This window comes from Ambystoma mexicanum, chromosome 10 (assembly GCF_040938575.1).
Source record: "Ambystoma mexicanum isolate Mex_15411 chromosome 10, UKY_AmexF1_1, whole genome shotgun sequence".
Lineage (NCBI taxonomy): Eukaryota > Metazoa > Chordata > Amphibia > Caudata > Ambystomatidae > Ambystoma > Ambystoma mexicanum.
The window spans coordinates 1,134,960,040-1,134,979,819 of NC_090932.1; positions in this window are offsets into that span (position 1 = coordinate 1,134,960,040).

The window sequence follows — 19,780 nt, forward strand, 5'->3', positions numbered from 1 at the left end:
CAAATCGCTGCCATGCTCTCAGCAAGTCCAAAAAGAAAATCTATCCTCAAACACACCAGTTTCCAAAAGTTAAAGATCAACTCAATAATGATATGTACGAAAAATGCAAAGAAGGTATAGGTGCAAGCGAGAAAATTCAATCCTGGCACAAAGATTGCTGAAAGCATGTGAAGCAATGTGTCCTATGTTAAAGGACATTCCTGAACACTGTCGACGACTTAGAAAGCCAGACATTTCAATTGGTTCTGTAGAATGTCTTGTGGTAATTCTACAACTTTAGTGCTAGATGTCAAATGGTTCTTTATATATAGTGTTGGATTTCGAAAAGGAAATTAATTTGTTCATACCATATCATAAATCATTGAACTGGATGCACTCACATCATGATTATTGCAATATTATTTAAGTTCGAATGATTTTAAAAAATGTACATTTATTCATCATAATGAGATTCCAGACAAATAAACAACTCAGCTAAACATGGCGATGAAATTTCAAATAAAATCATCTCAACGTGTTTTGGGATATATTGATCCCTTCATCAGTAGGATGGTTTTAGAATCTTAGTATCAAGAATTCAAGTTTTCTTCAATCTGTTAAAAAATTGAAGAAATATGAAGGTATATTTTAGAAGACTATCAAAAAAAAGGTTACAATCAGCCAATTAACTATGGCTTATAGATAAACTCATGTACTTGTAAAATTCTATTTAACTTAGTCTAGGAGCACGCACCATCCATTAGCAACTGGGGCGGGAGGTGAGGGGGCGCAGCCAATCAGGTTCCGTGGATCGCGGGCTGAAACCGAAATCTCAGCCCACGTTCTATGGAAACTGCAGGCTGCTTTCCCCGCCCTGCCATCTTTTCCCCACCCCACCTTTCCTTCTTTTTTTAAAATATCCCCAACCCTCCTCACCAGCCCTACTTACCTGATTTTTGCAGCAGCACACCTGCCACAGCTTCTCTCCATCTCCCTTTGCCGGCTGCCACAGAATTGAAAGAGGGGCTGCGTAAGGAGCCCTGTCTTCCATCTCCATTGTGGCCATCTTGGAACAGTATTTTCTAAGAATGAACGAGACGCCACGAGGCGTCCCGTTCATTCATAGAAAAGACCCCGCTATCAGCACCCGGGTTACTGGATTGGCAACCCGCGGGTGCTTTCGGTGTTAGTCACCCGTTCCACAGGGTATACTGGGGGTAACTTCCCAGTGCTGTTGTTAAATGGGATTCGGTTAAACTGACCGAATCCAAATGACCTACACCACCAAATTAACGAAATTAGATACTACTAAATGCCCTACTGACTAAATGTTCGTAGGACATTTTGTAGTATCTATTTGGTGGTGTAGGTTATATTTTTTGGGAGGGGGGATAGGGTTTCTTTAGATTTGGGGTTGTTTTACCTTGAATGACCGAATGGGAAATGCATGAACAATTTTCATTACGTACATTTCTCATTCGGCCATTTCCGTCGCGGTTATTTTGCTGCAGTAAAACAACCCCAATTCGTTAAACGCCCTCGCTTTACTCGGGCTGCCAGGCCGTGACCCCCAGGTATAGCCTCTGGAACGGGTCTCTAACACCATAATATTCTCCTGCCCGGAGCAGTACTAACGGGCGTAGTGAAATTGAACCAGCAATTTTTGGGGCCTTTGAGTTTGCCAGTGAAAAGTGCTTATGTGTCTAAGATCATTCCCATGTTAGTTCTCAGCGCTTTGTGTTGGGATTCTGTGATCTTGCTCAGATTATTCACTTCCAGTGTTCGTGGTGGAGGCGTGTCCTGTCTGTTTCACAGTCGACCCTTGCGCTATTAGACTGGAAGCGGGTATCCTCCCTACTGAGTTTAGGGTTAGGGAAATGAGCCCCAGATAGTTGCGTTCCTTTGGAAGACAGGAGGGGTCAAGTATTGCATCTCATGTCTTGGGGAGCAGAACAGCAACAAAAGGTCAGCCCATTCTCCTTATTCCTGGCACCCATATCACACTAACAATCCCCCAAACCTCAAGGACTGAGATGCCAACAGGCTGACCTTGTGTGGTGGGATCCCTCTTTTCTCCTTGCCCCAGTCTATGCACTGCCCGGCCGAGACCCGAGTTTAGGTCTTGGGTAGGCTCCGGCTTCTCTCGATACAGGGCACTCATCCAAGGGCAAACCAAACCTGCATCTGCATTCCTACTGTCTTTGATGGCCACTTGCATATGTTGTTCTCTTGTAGTCTTTTCAATGAGACCCAGCCATTATTTCAGAAAACCTATAGGTTGAAAATATGGGGTCAAATCGAGAAGGGGCTCGTTCGCCTGACTCTAGCACGTCAGACTATTGGGCCATCTTCAGTGAATGTTTGAGCTTAACATGTAATATTACATATTTTAGGCACACCCTAATGTCACATTTTCAGTAACTAATGCTCAACTTTGATGCTGCCAGAATGCACTGGCCAATGGAGCTGGAAAGGGACACTGTGACATTCTGCTCTGAGGTTTCGAGCAATTCAACTTCTTTAAATAATGATGTGTTTCTTTGAAGCGTGTGTCCGGAGATGTATTCATGGCTTGACAATTTTTAATGCTTGGACCATGCGAGGTAAAAACCTCAAATATGTAAGTTGCTCCTATTACGTGGATCAATGGCACTCATTGTATCCATTTCAGGAGGGAACTAAAGGCTGACATCTGTGACACACGCACATTGACTACCTGAGTTATCTTACTGAAGTGCCAACTTGTGACTTGCAGGTCGGCGACAGGTCTCAGTGGCAGGTGGATTAACACCCTGGGCTATTTTACTTGAAATGGAACATGTGACTGGCTGGTTCCAAGAACACCTTTCCAGCTGGTGTACTCCTTGGAGCTGTGATCCTAAGGTTTAAGACATTGCTGCTGCAGCGTTCAAGACAATCAGCTATCTTAGCAGCAAAAAATAAATAAAAAATACAGAAACCCTTCCTTGTTCAATGAGATAATTACAATTAGTCCTACCCTCACTGAACCATTGCATTATTGTCTTGCGAACATGTACAATGGGGAAAAAAACACATCGACTCCAGTGCCTAATTTGTAAGAAAATAAGTGTCAGGGTCTACATTTTTTCTCGCAGGCTTGCGACACTGCCAGCGGGCAGATCCCCACCATTGCTGCCACCACCCACAGCTGCTCCCCACAGCCTTGACACATTTGGGGTTGAACTACAGCTCGCACCTGTGCATTGGGGTTCAGGATGCTCTGGCTTTCATTTCGACATAATCAATCGGAGTCTGAGACAATAAGTGCTTGTGCTCAGAAATAAGTGCCAGGGCCGAGCCCTGGCAAACACCCCCACAAATTAAGCACTGACAACTCTAATGTGGAGAAGAAAAGAAACATTAGCGCTAATTGCAAAATCTCCCACTAAAGTGTTAATATTATGTTATGTGGCCTTTCTAAAGTTCTGGACCTCCATTGCTACATGGAAAAAAGGTTATGATCCGAAAAAAAAGTAGGCAAATGCCCCGTTTATTTATGTTGCACGCGGCGGCGCGCAACGTCACGCCGCCGCATGAGCGCCCAGTCATCGGGCAGCGCCACAGGGACCAAAGTTGGGTTGTCTGGGAAGTTCTCTTGCCATGATAAACAGACGATGGCTCCTTGTAAGAAAAGCGCATTGAAGCGCTTACCTTTGCTTTGTTCTGCTACACGAGTTCCCTACTCATTCGTTCATGATGCTTATGTCACAAATACATTCATAAAAGAGCTTTTTCTACCCTAGACAAATCAATTGTGAAATACTTATTTTTCAGATCCCTGGAGTGTTAAAAGAGGTGTAAAAACCAGTGTAAAACATTGAAATGCGATTCTGCACGCTCCGAGGCTTTTTCAATGTTTTGGCAGCTGGAGTTGGGGCATGGAACCAAATGATCGGAATCCGCGATGAACGCCTCCCACCACTGCACATGGTGGGAGGCCTATGCACTACAATCTGCAAATAAGGGTTGGCCGGAATTTGCATGCATGTATTGCACTTCACAGTACAAGCCATGAACCTTGCACGGAGGCAATTTAAGCGTACGTAAATGCACACGTTGCCGGGTCCCTCCTTGCAATTTACACTTTAAAAAAAATGACCTGCGAAAGACCTTTCGCACTGATCCCGCGCGCTTCTCAACAGCTGCTCCGTGTCTCAATCACGCTCAAGCCACTTTCCCAGAATACTTCCCACCTGTCCCAGCCAATCACATACCTGCAAACAGGCAGGCTGCAGGGGGCAAAGTCCTTCAAAACATGCATATGTATGTGGTGTAGTTAGTAGCTCCTGCTTACAAATCCATGCTGCCCAAATGATACAAAAGGGAGAATTGGCGAATATCGGGCTCTATGTTCTGTGAACTTTTAAAAGCCTGGGAGGTGTTTTGCCCTCGTCTGCACCAGGTAGGGCAAAGTAGCAGGACAGAGGTAAGTTGAAGAAAGACACCTGATTATGAGTTGGGCGGTGCAGGTTAAATGCGGCATTGTAGCATATACTGCCGCATTACCGCGAGTTGCATGGAAAGTTGGAGGATTCACCTCCATCTATGAGCAGGAGGTAAATTCGTCAGTTTTCCGCCCGATTTTGCCAGAATTACCGTCGGCGGAATTTAACCTTGATAGCCTAAATGATATCCATGTGGCGCTCAAGGCAGGAGCAGAAGTGGATAGAGCAGCATAAGTGGCCTGGGAGGGGGAGGAGGAGGGGGGGGAGAGGTCTCAGCGTGCCATCCCTGTCATCGCCTTTATCTCTGTCGTTGCAGATGGCCAGGGCGGAGAAGGGTGGCCCAGCAGAAGACACACAGGCCTGCGGCAGTGTGATAACCCAGGAGAGCGCTTACAACGAAGGGGTTGTGAAGGCTCCACCATCGGTCAGATGCAAAGGAGTGGGTGTGGGACAAGACACGTTGGCCAGCACTACAAACTCGGCTTAGGTCATTAGGCGAGAGATCCAGTGACCTGGAAGTTCCCAAATAGTGGAGAGAGTGGGGAGATCCGGAGAATGTCGGGGTGCATGAACAGAGGACGGCTTAAAATGCAGCACATAGGGAGGTTGTGGTACTGCGATTTACATCATTGGTGAGGCCTCATCAAGCGCACTGGGTCCTGCTCGGGAGTCCACACCTGGAGAATCGTTCGTTTCTCACACACCAGCAGTGCCATCAACAGGCGAGATAGATGAAATGATATTTTATTTATATTGCGCTCGTACACAAGTGTTTCAGAGCGCAAAATGGAAGATGGAAGGCACCAGGCGCAAGGCCCCTACCGTACACTATGCTGGTAAGATAGCTCCGGGGACTGAGCGCTCGCTGCTGCGATGACTGTGATCTGCAGGTCGCAGGTTCGAATCCTGGCAACACCAACTCAGCCTTTCATCCTTCTGAGGTTGATAAATAAGTACCAATTTCGGTTGGGTGATATTGTATGTAAATATGTGCTTTGTAAAGCGCTTTGGATAAAGGCGCTATATAAATAACACATCATTATCATTACCTTTACAAACCGCCTAGCAGACAGACACTACATCCATCACACGGTGGCAAACTACCTTGACCACAGCCTCAAAGCATATGATATGTGTACACATGGCTTTATGTGGGCCGGGGAATATCCCTGCCAGTCTCCAGAAAGGGCTCCCTGCCAGGGACCACTGCGACTAGCCCCAGCCATGCCGACACCTCAGGCAGCCATGTAGCCGAAGCGCCGCACGGTTAAACAGACTACCTGCAGGTGTCAGCACTTCGGAAGTACTAACATCTGCAGACAGCCAGTGTAACCGTGGCTTCGGCTATACGGTTGCCAGATGACTCTGAACTCCGAAAGTCTCACAGTCTGTCTTTTTGTTTCTGAGTAGAGTCATCACGCAGCACAAAACCTTTTAAACGAGGCTTCATGATGCGTGATGACTCTTTACTCTGAAACAAAAGGAGGGCATGGACCCTCCAGCTCTCCTGTTTCGAAGCACAGAGTCATCATGCAGCAGACAGCCCTTTCATTCAAGGAGCCAGTGCTTTTTAGCCACGCAGTGCCTTGAATGAAAGGGCTGCCTGCTGCGTGTGAGAGCTGGGGTACACTGGTGGTGGCATGCCTTTGGTGTGCCAGCGCGCCCCAGCTGTCCTGCTTTCCTCAGCCCCTCTGCCCCCCCCATTGGTGAGTGGGGGGGGGGCTCTCGTTAGGGGGCGTGGCCTAAGTACACACACAGTCTACGCCCCCTAATGAAAGCCCCACTTAATCCACCGTGTGTACATGAACCCATCGGACATGTGTATTCCACTGGCAGAAACGTTGCTGTAAATAAACCAAACTCGGTTTCTCACTTTGGGATAATGCCTGCCCTAGTAAACTAGGCTCTGGAATCAAAACAGAGGGGACGATTGTGTGCCGTCAAACTCAAACAGAACACGTACTGTATGTACCTTTGGCGTGACTTCCTGTGACGTTTCTGGTGCCACTCACCAGAAAATACTCCCGAGTACCTCAGATGGGCCCCCGCCAGGACAATCAGCAGATATCAGACAGAACACAATGAGGGACGGGGAACAATGGGTTACGCACACCAAGGGTTAACAGGATAAACCCTGACCTACTAAAGAGACAATGTAAACACGATCTTGTATTGTGAACGGCTAATCGTGTGACTGCCTCTAACCCAGTAATACCGAGTTCTAGAGGCACCCCTTTGGCGGGCAGTCTTTCCCCTAACTTCCAATAGGCCAACACCCAAGCCCACCCCCTCCCCCGCCCCCAGTGCCCCTTCACATCGCCGTACGTCTTTTGGTTCTGGAGTTTGTGTAAAAAGACCATTGTGTCCCAAAATGAAAATACTCTTGACGTTACTCAATACGTTGAAAGCTCCAGTTTTCAGTTAGACAAGTACCACTTCATCCAATATGATTATTACGCCACCTGGCGTCCTATTATACATTCAAGCCTCAGCCGAGGGCCTGGAAATAGGGCTTGTTCAGGACACAGGGCTTTTCATTACATGCCCACGCTATCATGGCTGCACAGCTGAAAGCTAATCGGTATGACGCAATGGCAATCAGACACCGCTTCCCCTGCCTTCACATTCTAGCAACACTCTGTGGGGCGGATTTACCCGGCAACCCCCCGGCACAGGAGTGTGTGCGGACTGCAGAGATAGACACCCAGGGCCATCTTAAACGTTTCTGGGGCCCAGGGCACAGGCAGCCTTGGGGCCACCCCTGAAACCCATTGCCTGGGAAGGTCGAGGCCGCTTGTGGATAAAAGGTTGTTATAGGAATACGGTATGAGTTGTTCATGTTTTATGTTCTGCTTAACTAGGATTGAATGTATTAGAAAACGCATCATAGTTAACATATGTGTACCACGATTCCAGATTTAACAAGATATGATTGACTGATGATCTGAAGCACCCTTTCCTATATGTGTATTTAGGTGGTTGGCCTCCTCCTGGAATTCTCCCATTGCATGCTGGGAGACCAAGCTTCACCAAGACTTCTGCTACCGATAGAGCATATTTGTCCTCTATGTTGGGCCGTGCTGATATCAATTCCGATATTCCCCAAGCTTACACGATCCTCTTTAATAGCCGCGTTCCATTGCTCCCAACAGTTGTGGACTATATAAAGAGCAGAAGATTCCAGCAGTCCACTGAGAAGGTTGTAGATCTTAATTAGTAAGATCTGTGTATTAGGAGTGATCATGATTTTTAATGTCAGAACATCGAGGGAGTTAGTTGTTAATTCTGAGCAAGATTTAATATACCCCACTCTCAGGTTGCTAGGCCCCCACTATGCTAACCCTTGCTACCTTGGCTAGCAGGAATCAAGAAACTCACAAAGCCATCATTTCAAAGGTCTTCGATCGCCCATGTTTCCTGGAAACATACGACATCCTTCTTATCTATAATTTGGGTCCAGTCATCATCGATTTGATTTTTCTTTAGGTCCGCAATGTTCCAGAAAACTATCGTTGAGTATTCAATGTCAGATCTCTTAAGCAGAAGAATTGGGTATGAGCAAGAAGGATGGGCTGGGGGCGGGAGGTCCTGTCAATATATTCAGTTCAAGGGTATCCCAATAGACATCATCCACCATTGTGAAGGTTTCCATTATCTGAGATCTGGACTCTCACTGACATTGATTGGGGTGGACTCTGATTCTCATTTCTTAACAAGGGACCTGTGCTCAACCCGCGATTTGAACCTAGCAGATGGTTCTGTGCTTTGATGCTTGGTGCCACTAACTTGATCTGAATATTTGTAGAATAGGGGGGAAAGGTTCTAAAGCCAATTGACAATAGGCCTTCTGCAATACATTTATCTTTAAGTGTTACTTTTAGGAAGTGAAGACCATTGGCTGGTTTATCTTTGTGACTAGAGACCTATGGGATATCCTCCCTAGTTATTCAATAGCAGCCTTTTTGTTTTCCTAAACCAGTTTAATGTTTTGTTCCGTAGTGAATCTTTCTTTTCCCATGGGCCAGGTTTTAGAACCAGCACATTAACTAAATATACTGAATTATTGCAAGGTGTAGCTATCTCCCGCTGCTCTTCTGGGTTGCTTATCTCAGTCCTTAGAGATCGTCCAATCTTAGTACTGTTATTTACCCATGCGGTTAGATCTGGATGGAGTTTATTCAGTATAAGCCTCAATTATAGATAAAATCTTACCCTTTGGGTCATGCGATTTTTGGTTCAGAAGACTTTTTAGTTTAATCGCTGGTGTGTCTAAGATTTCTTGAGTCGAAAGTGACCATGACCCCCTTTGCCTAACAGTGGCGATCGATGACTTACCCTCAAAGGGAACCAACCCCTACAGCTTATCCGCTAATGCCCTCAGACCGCCCCCAAGGAAGCCCACCAAATTGCACAGAATAAAGCCTGAAACCATTGCTGCATTGTATGATGAAATCAACTCAATGATTGAATTAATTGAACAAGAATGGACTGCCAACAATCAGGTGATTCTGCATGACTCATATGAAGAGACCAGTAGAAGGATAGGCACTGCTCTCGCGATGAATGCGCTGCATAATAAGAGCAACCTCTTCCCTAAGGCAGGCTAGTATGATAGCAACTTCCATAAGGTGAAGAGTGAAATCCTGTCTTTAATTAAAATGAATGACTGCAATATTACAGAGGACCTGAGAAAAGCTTGACTAATCTATAAAAGCCTCATAGATGGAAAGAAAAGTTAATTCCTAGAACTAAAATGGAAATACCTTCTAAAAGCGGTGGAGGATGGAGATAGAAAAGCCTTTTGGAGAATTATCTAAACAGCTCAAATTCCTATCAAACACAGAAGGTGAGGCATGGTTCAAGTATTTAAAAAACCCACCATACAGAGAAGACAGGTTACAGTGTCAACTTCTACATAGGGACCTAATACAGTATTTCTCCCATCCATTTACTGATCATTGTTTAACTCTTACCCAAAAAGAGGTAGTTGCAGCAATTCATTATTTCAAATTGAAAACACTCCCTGGCCCAGATGGAGTTCCAATATATCCGGTGAAACACCAAATATGATTTTGGGCCACATACTTAAAGGGGTTGTTCGCTCAGAAATTGTATTGGCCCAATCGATCAGGCATGTAAACATTGCATCACCTTCAAAACAATGTGCATAACACACAGGGAAATCAGAGGACAAGAAGCTGAATTCCTACAAAAGAAATTAATCTACAAGCCAACAAGACTCCTCAGATCAAGCAACGAAATCCACCTGGAAAAAAAACCAAACCTTAAGAAAAAACTTGGGGGCTCCTCCTTCTCTCACTTAGCCGCAAAAACCTGGAACAACATCCCGAAAGAAATAAGAAACACCAAAGACCACCTACAATTCAGAAAATCACTACAAACCTGCCTCTTCAACACCACAGATCCAAACTGAAAAACCAAAACAACCGAACTGGAAACACAAACAAAAAGAGGACTAAACTTAGGACAACACTGACCACAGCCAGAACCGACCAGAGAAACCCTCACTACAACAACAGAGACGAGGCTAAGTCAAATAGGACAGAAGAGACACCCATGAGGACAGAAATCAGCATCTCTAGCCAACCCCAGCCAACAACCTCACCCGCCCCATAATTCCTACCAGATTTCAGACTTATATAGAGTTGTGTGAATGTTAGCAGTGGCCACTCTTGAACTAAGTTGTGGACATTGGCATGGGCACTGACCGTGTGGAGTTATCAATGAAGTCAGGTGCCGCTCCTGGACGTAATTGCAAGCGTTGGCATGTGCCACGCCTCGAAGGGGCTTGGAGGAATAGCCAGCAAACAACCGTATAAGATGATGAATGCCAACCACTGCCACATATGGATGGAGTAGCATTAGCTAGTCAACGCTGCGCACCGACTGGATTAGAAATGATCTATGGGACAAATCTGAAGGACGCACAAATGCCTGCCCGCCCCACATACAGACAGGTGTCAAGTAGGTGGCCGAGGCGGAACTGGGGTAATGTTATGAATGCGACTGGATGCCATGTGTGAAAGGGACTGTGAGTATCGGACGGTCCAGACAAGGACAGAAACGCAGAGATACTCCTGCACCCCACCTAGAGAGAATACGGAAATTCAACGCCTCACTTCCAGAAAGCAATACCAATTAACCTATCCACTAACAATTTCACCCCTCCGCATACACCTCTCAAAGTCTAACCAAACACAACCACAATCCTACAACACAACCATCCGCACAAACTTCACTACACTGCAACAAAAAAACAAACCACACATGGAGTCACACAACAGCAAACGACGACTACCTACCCTAAAACACCCCAAGCCCAACCAACGGACCCACCGGATTGAGGCTGCCAACAGCACATCACCACTCTCTTGCACTTCTCCAGCTTATTCCCAATAACTCATCCCCCTTCCCTATTTTTTTCAGAGCCACCAGAGCGCCAGGGGCCCATTCCGGTGGGGATAGTGCGCGGTACAAATATCCTTTAACATTAACATTAACATGTATTTTTGAGCATACATCGATCGATCTTAAAAAATGTCCAATGCATCTTACCTTCATTTTTCTCACTTTTACACATGCAAAAAGGATGGGTCGGGTACCGCCTTCTTGTGCTAATTTTATCCTTTGATCCATCGCCCCAAGTTCAAGTGCCCTTGCGGCAGTAATTCAGATCACCCGCCCCAAAAGCTGACATCACTAGACACTCACGCCCCTTTTCACAATGCCAGTGCACGTCTCATGTCAACATCCTCTTTGCGCAATCTATTGACGTGTCTCCATGGAAATGCCGAAACGCCTCTTTCCACGACAAGTGTAAACAAACACTTTCTGATCACACAACATTGGGGTTTCTTTTTCCTTTGTGCCAGTGTATTTCATTTCGAGCCTCCCTGACGTGTTTCTGTTCTGTTGAGCTATCTTCCAAGCATGCCTCACTGAGAACCGGTACTTACACTGCCTAAAATGAATTAACTCAATAGTCGTTTTTTATTTAATAATTTCTAATATTATGTATAAATGTGTTTATCCAAACTATATTTAAGTTCTACTTTAACAAGGAATGTTCTTTACATGTGTCCATACAAACTTTCAACGTTTGTGCCTATTAATCTTGTGTTTGCACAATAGGTTTTTATAACATGGCTGTTTCTTCACTTGTCTTTCTTTAACATTGAATTTTCAATGTAAAACCCCATTTCGTTACTGCATACAAGCAAAAACATTCTTAATTATCTCACAGTTGATTTTGTGCTTCTTCAATATTCAGGAACTATGGCAACAATTCAGCCCTACCTGTGCGAGCCTGAATATTCAGAAGAGGAAATCCTTGAAAGAGAAAGAAATTGAGACAATGGGGAATCAGATGAGTTATGACGATCAATCGCCTCTTCTCAGGTGGCCTGGGAAAGGCTATCGCTTTTGGATCCTGACCCTGGGGTGGAGAAGCAAGTGAGGATAACGTGGGTGGAGGCTCGTTGGGGATTGGGGGGTGGGGTACTCAATTGCGAGACATGGTATCCCCGTTCCCCTTTTGAAAACCAACTTAACCCTCCCCCAGCATTCTTCGGCTATTGTAAAACCTCTCATCTCATTTTCCCACACTTTACCTATGACAGTACTGAGACGAGGCATAGGCTACTAGGAGTAATGAACACTAGTAACTCCTTTCGCCACTTTAGTACTGGCATGAGGAAGATGACTGCAAAGTACTGTGAAGGTCAGGCATGTCCCTCTAACTCTAGTCAGACAAATCAAATTGAGAAGTCACACCTGCAACCTGTCAAGTTGTTGCAGGTGAATAAGAGGGGAGGCAGAGAGCAGCAAGAGGATGACCAGCAGGGAGGCCTGTGTGGGAGGGACCAGCAGGGGACCCTGAGCATGAGGAGGCAGCCATGGTGAGACATGAGAGGAAGCCAGGACACCAGCTCAAGTCCCAGAGGACCTGTGGAGCCCAGGATGCGTTGGGCCATTAGGCTTCCACAGGTGTGGGAGCATCTGTGGTCGATAGAAAGCAATGGAGCTGCAGACGAAGAACAAAGAAGAAAAGATGCTGTCCACATCCATACGTGAGGAGCGGAGCTGCTAGTGTGTGCTGGGAAGCACCGGAGTTTGAGCGGGGCTCGCAGTAACCGGTCCCCAGCCGACAAAGCAGAAGGGATGCAACAAGGCCATCGGAGAGGAACGCTGAAGACCGGTGAGTGCAAAAAGGTACTGTATGACTCAAATTGAATACCAAACTGAATGAAAACGTCAAGCAAAGTTCAATTATGCTAATCAAATACCAAACTGAATGAAAACTTGAAATCATGCATATTGAATATCGAACTGCATGCAAAACTTTGCGGTCAAAGCTATTAATTTATGAAAGTTAAAAGGAAGAGTGCCCTTTTGGAAAAGAATCCACGGAATAAGAGGGCACGTATGAAGAGCATGACAGAAAAATGGGGAATAAGAGACCACCACACAGTGAACTTTATGAATGAATACAATGCAGCAAGGCCCAAGACTGGCATGACATGTGATGGCACAGCCAAGAGTCTAACCAGGAGAAGCCAGGAGAGGGTGAACCTGCACATAAAGCTAAGAGGACAACAAGGAGAAGCTAAGTGAATGTGAATCCGTACACAGGGGCAAATACAGAAGAACCTGTGTGGGCTGAAGAACCTAGTGTTCCCGGTTGCATGACCTGTGATGAGTGGACCGTAGGGTCTGACCAAGGGCCCTAAAATTGTGAAAGCCAGAGACATTGGGAAACAAACCAAGAAGGAGCAATATATGTGAACTAGGGATGCAATCCAGAAAGAGGGTCAAGTTGATCTGGAGTTATGTTGAACATTGAGAGACTGAAACAAGTACAAGTTGCTAAATTGAAGTCTTGGGGAAGGAAACCCTGAGACTTCATGACCTGAAATATTGTCTTGAGAACATAGCCTCAATACCCTTTCTTTGTGAACTGTGGTCCTGGAACTTGGGGAAGGGAACCCAGAGGATTGTGTTGAACTGTATTGCCTTGAACCTGGGGAAGGGAACCTCAAGGATCTGTGGAACTTTCTTGAACCTGGGGAAGGTGAGCTGAAAAGGAAGCTAAGAGCTGGAAGAAGCTCAGAACTGTGCTTCCATCAACATTTCTTTGATTATTGACACCCCTACACATTGCTTAGCTTTAGTTGTGAGGGCAGGGATAGGTTTTGGACAAAGACAGACTTTTAAGTTGAACTCTTTAACTCAGACTTTCCTTAGTTCTGTTCAGGAAGGGAAAGTTAGTCCTTCAACCATTCTGACATTTGATTTAATAAACTATTTGATTTTGAATCTGTTGTCTGTGTCTTGCTTCATACTACCTTCACAGAAACCAGTCACATGGAAGACGTTTCCACTTGGTATACCTGCCATCATTGTGAGGTTATGCCAACTGTGTTGGAGAACCTCTGTTGCAGAGAAGACTCTGGATGCTTGGCCTACATTGCCGAAGAAGAGACACCACCACTATGCGTTACCGATCTACATGACTTCAGGGCAGCTTGTCTTACAAGATCTGTGTTGCGAATGATGATGGTCCTTATGCATGAACTTCGAGCGACAGTGCGCCGTCGTAATCCAAGGAATGAGTATGTTTACTCTATATATGTTGTGTGTTTGACAACCGAGACGGCTAACAATATAATTTGTTCTCCATCATCATTAAAACTTCAATGGATCACTAATGAAAGAATTATACTGTGAAATGAATGCATTTCTCTTTCTAATCTCAAACCAAAGTATTCATCATTAGATTTAACGTCCAAACAATTATATTTCTTTCACTTGGAAGTTAAAAACAATATTCCTCTATCTCCTAAACTTTTTTTGCTGGAATGGGCATTCACATTTCTAATTGGTCCCTATTTGAAATCACAAGTACTGTCAGTACTTTGAATGAAAAGGTACTTTTTAGAGCATAACAATGCCTTCCATTTTAAAAAGTACTGAAAAAATAAATGCAATTATTTGGTTAATTCAAGTAAACTATGTCTGTATCTCTTACACAGGTGGTACGGGCTTGTGGCCTATCGTGCGTTTACATCATGGATTCATGGAAGACTGGGGTTCAGCGTTCCACGAGGGAAACCTGCCTGTGTGGTTCGAGCCATTCATGAGAAATTCCCAAGTGTCTGGCTACAATACCGGGGATTTATACAGAAAATAGCTCAACCACGGTAGTACAATTTGTTGTTTGTCATTGCCATCCACTTCACCAAAGTAAATTAAAAAAAAAGAAAATAAGAGTTAATATGAAAGGTTGTTAGACAACTCTTGTAAGTCCACAACATTTGCAAACATCTAAGAGGATCATGAAAGATCGGTGTGCCTTAAAAGGTTTACTGGCCTATTGCGCTCCCCTCATCCACATCCACCCCCCCTGAACTATCAATGGCATTTCTCTTCGGTAGCCATCGGCTTGCAAGGTGACTGGGTGCATGGGAACACTGAAGGTGCGGAATACCATGTACCCCTCAAAGGGGTTCTTTGGCATAGGGACTATTGGCTGCATGGCCACCCCAGACCCGGTATCTCCAGACACCCCTTCGAAGACCACGTCCCTTCAATCTACATATCTCTGTGTCCTTTGACTATGTTCTGGGCCTATTGAGCTCCCCTCATCCACATCCATCACCCTTCCACTATGAATGGCATTTGGCACCTGTTGCCGTGCACTCGCAAGGGGACTGGGTTCATGGGAACACTCCAGGTGCCGAATACCATGGACACCTCAAAGGGGTTCTTTGGCATGGAGACCAATGGCTGCATGGCCACCCCAGGCCCAGTGGCTCCAGACTCCCCTTTTAAGACCCTGTCCCTGCAATGTACATATCTCTGTGTCCTTTGACTATGTTCCGGGACTATTGCGCTCCCCTCATCCACATCCATCACCCTTCCACTATGAATGGCATTTGGCACCTGCTGCCGTTCACTCGCAAGGGGACTGGGTGCATGGGAACACTCCAGGTGCCGAATACCATGGACACCTCAAAGGGGTTCTTTGGCATGGAGACCAATGGCTGCATGGCCACCCCAGGCCCAGTGGCTCCAGACTCCCCTTTGAAGACCCTGTCCCTGCAATGTACATATCTCTGTGTCCTTTGACTATGTTCCGGGACTATTGCGCTCCCCTCATCCACATCCATCCCCCCTCTGCTATCATTGGCATTTCGCACCTGTGGCCGTGCACTCGTAAGGGGGCTGCACTGGCAGGATTGAGGAGGTCAAACATTTTCATAGAGATCTGGTGGGTGTAAACGAACACGTCAGACATTCACATACACACCCACTTCTGTAAGTCTTCTATCCACTTATTACCTTGCTTGCTGAATCAGCTCATCTGTTCTTCTAAGAAACGGTTAGTCACCTACTACTATTGGTTTCTATAGTGTCAGCGTTCGCTCCTCAGCCACCTTCTATTTCTTTATACTGAATGTACACCCTATTCTCATTTTAATTTATTCATAAGGTCTTCACAATTATCAACCGTCTTACGTAATGTTATGTCTGGAATTAGCACATACCATTACAGAGTATGGTTTCCAAATGTAATCTTTTGCAGTGCATGTTTTCAATGCATGTTTGCTTTAGGTGGCATTTTTTATAATGTAAATGTTTTTTTTAATATCAAAGCAATGTGATTTCTGATTTACACACTGTGAGACTTTTGTAATAGTCACATTTATTTATATTTTGTTTCACAGATCATAGGGACAATCGAACAATGCCTTCATGTATCATTTTGCATTGCCCTAATATCAGCCATGCCAAAAGTCATAGTACAGTCAGGCATGTATTTCCAAAGGATTGAAATTTAATAAGAACTTGGCTGTTGAACTGTGGATTTCCAGAGTCTGAGATTGATAGCAGAGCCAAGGAGGTCTTGGATGATGTGCGGGGCAATCAATTCCTCATGGGCAGCATGCACTTTTCAGAAGATATGTACAAACCATCAACGTACACTAAAAAACAATTCCCCCAACTCCTTTGCAAATTACTTCCTAATGCAGTCAGTTCCAACTGAATTTCAGCACACGCTGACCCAGGTGAGTAGTGGATGCTGAAATTTTACTATTTTCAAAAATTGTCTGCATAATATGTCTTCTAAATGTTCACTCAATATATTGAACTAGTCTGTGAACAGGTAGATAATGAACGGTTTTGAGTTTTTGGGGAATATTTCCATCGATATTTTATTACACAAGTTTCCTTCGTGACACAATGTACTGTGGTTTATACATATTTCACTTTAGATTACTTTGTGTATCCCTACTTTAGGGATACACTAATAGTTCATTGCAATGGGAACCTTCCCAAACACTTATGTTGCGTCCTTTAAAAATATGCCATTTTGATAAATGAGTTAATTACATTGTCTGTCTTTACGTAGAGCAAACTAATGGAAGTACAGACGGTTACCATGAAGGAAACCACAGGCAAGTCCAAGATCTAAATGGTGAGGCCAAGTGACTTGTACATAAACTTATTTTGTAGCTTTTGATGTGATCTAAATTATAATACTAACGCACATTTTCTATTGAACACTGTTATGAATATATACATTGATTAAAGGGCCAAGATTCTACATTAGTCACTATTCCATAGTCAACAATAATCACACTCACCTTTCAAGTAATTTTTGTTATACTAATCCTTCAGATGCAACTTCACAAAATATTTATATGGTCAAGTTCAACTTTAAACATATTGATTATTGTTATCTATAAAATTAGCTTTTGATACAAAGTGGCATGTAGGCTTGTTTGTCAATATCGACCATCTTTTGCATGTCATTTTTTTTTGTTGATTTTGACATCCTTATTGTTACAATTACTTTGATATAGGGAGATGCTGGAACTTCAACAACATACTATTCTACTGCAACGGTTCTGGAGGATGAGGTATGAGAAGTGAGCATTCATTGAATTATATTAATAGTTGTTGATTAACAATATCTTGTTTAACTTTAAGATCAGTGTTATTTATTTTGAGAATTTGCAATACTGTCAGCAAACTGCAAAGCATTCAATCAACAACCTTGATATATTTATCTCAAAGATACATGCAACAATGAAAGCAAACCTTCACAAAAACGTACTTTGTTACTGAATAACATAGACCCTTTCACTATATGAATGGTGTATGTTTTAGTTCATAAACATTAGCTGCCTAAATTTACTCACTGAGTTTTGCATGATGATCTCACACCAACTCGTGCGACATCTCAGAAGTTTATCAGGTACAATTTCAAATATGTCTTTTAAAAATGTTACATCTACACAGTGTTCGACGTTTTGTTAATAATAATGCAAAAATTGTAATCCAACGATTAAACATACCTTTTTAAAAAGTTTAACTGATATTGTAAGGTTGACAATCATTGAGTCAACTTTCTCAAGCTGTACTTTGTGAGGTCAAAGATTTTAACATTAAATTGCAGAACAATTGAACCATTTTTGTTAAATTTGTTTTGTACAAAGAATGCACCACTGAAGGGTTGAAATTGAAGAGACACATGAACCAGAGGTATGCATAAGATACTATCAACTATTAGTTATTATCCATTTTACCTTTAATGTAATATTTAATATGTTTTAATGGTTTCTATAGGGGAATTTGGTTATATTTGTAGATATGTAGCTATGATTCTTGAAGTGGAAGAGCAAATTGCATGGTTTATACATTTTCAAAATGCTGTTTTTCAGCTTGGTCTTGAGATTCCAAATTGACAGCTTAAAGGCAAATTAGGAAAACAAGGGTAAATAAACAGGTTTTTTAAAAAAATGTTGTTTAGAAGTCATTATATTGATATTACAATGTGAGGTCGTAATTCATATATTCTGTATGTGTGCTATACATTAAGCATGATTTCATTCCCTCGTTTAGAGTCCTAGGAAGAAGAGTCCGATAACAACACAAACTAAAAATGTCACTTGCCAAACCAATGTCACTTTGGAGTGGCTACATTTTGAGGGTCAGCGTGGTCCTCTCAAAATTCACGATGCAGATGTCCAGTGGCTGGAATATTAATTGAATGTCACCAGTGACTCATGGAAAGTAACCATGGATCATTGTTACAGCACACAACATCACCCAGAAGAGACAGACAACACAGAAGATGTTTCAGAATAGCTTGCGGACAAGCTCACAAAATCCACATCCTCTCAAAAATGTCAATCTAAGAAAGAGACAATGTTCCCTGTTTCCCCAATACGTGCGAAAAATCTGGAAATATCACCCACACAAATAACTGAAGCATCTTGGCAACTGATAGACGATTGTGCGCATTATCTGGACTTCACTCGTCCTAGTATGGAGGACTTGTCCACCACCATGGAATCACAAACCACAAGAAATCACCTGCAAAGGGACTTAAAGAATCTCTGAAATTTTCGGGTGAAGTGTCTGACCCGGCCCTCGTGGAGAGCACTTTGTCAATGGATTTGAGAATTGTTCCTTCTAAAGGTACAAACCTCATGAAAGAGGACACTAGGGCCCTTCCCGATCCTGGACCATCGGAGGATAACCAACTAGCCGACACCATCACAGAAACAAAACCTTTATGTAGGTCAGGCTCTGTGGAGAAAGTTCAGCAAAGAATTGCCAATGAGATGAAAAATTCCCTAGAGGCATGTGCAGCTGACCTAGCCTGCCCGCTTCACAGGAGTCCGGCTACAGCTAGTCGTCCGGAATTACATCAAGTCTATACTACAGGGCATTAAAATATTGAGATGATGAATAAGCTGAGCAAACCGCAAGATGAAGCCTAATCAGCTCAATAAGAGAGCAAGAATTATTCCAAGCCAGGATGAATCGACCGACTATCCACTGAAGTTAATCAACTGCGCTACACTCACTGACCCAATGCAGGAAAGCATTCCAGCTCGCCCCAAGACATCTGACTGCCCTCAGGTTCCACAAGGCCTTGATACTAATACAAGTGTGGCCTTAGCAACAACTATGTCCCCGTTTATGAAGCTATACGTAAATATAGATAATCAACTGAAAGATTAAATGACAATCATTGCGATGATGCACTCTTAAATGATGTTCGTTGAAGGCTTCATCACAGGCATCCAGGACCATCTGAATAATAGCTCGGCTCGAGTCTCCAATATATTGCCCCCTTTCCCATGCAGGCCCGGCGCAGACCAACAATTGCGTGTTTACACTGTCCCAATTCGTCTTGGGGGGTCTGGCCGATCCCTAAATAAATTTAAATTTTTGGTTGGGGAGGGTTATTGCAGGTGCCTGGTGGTCTAGGGGATACATCCTGGTCTCCTAAGTGGGCA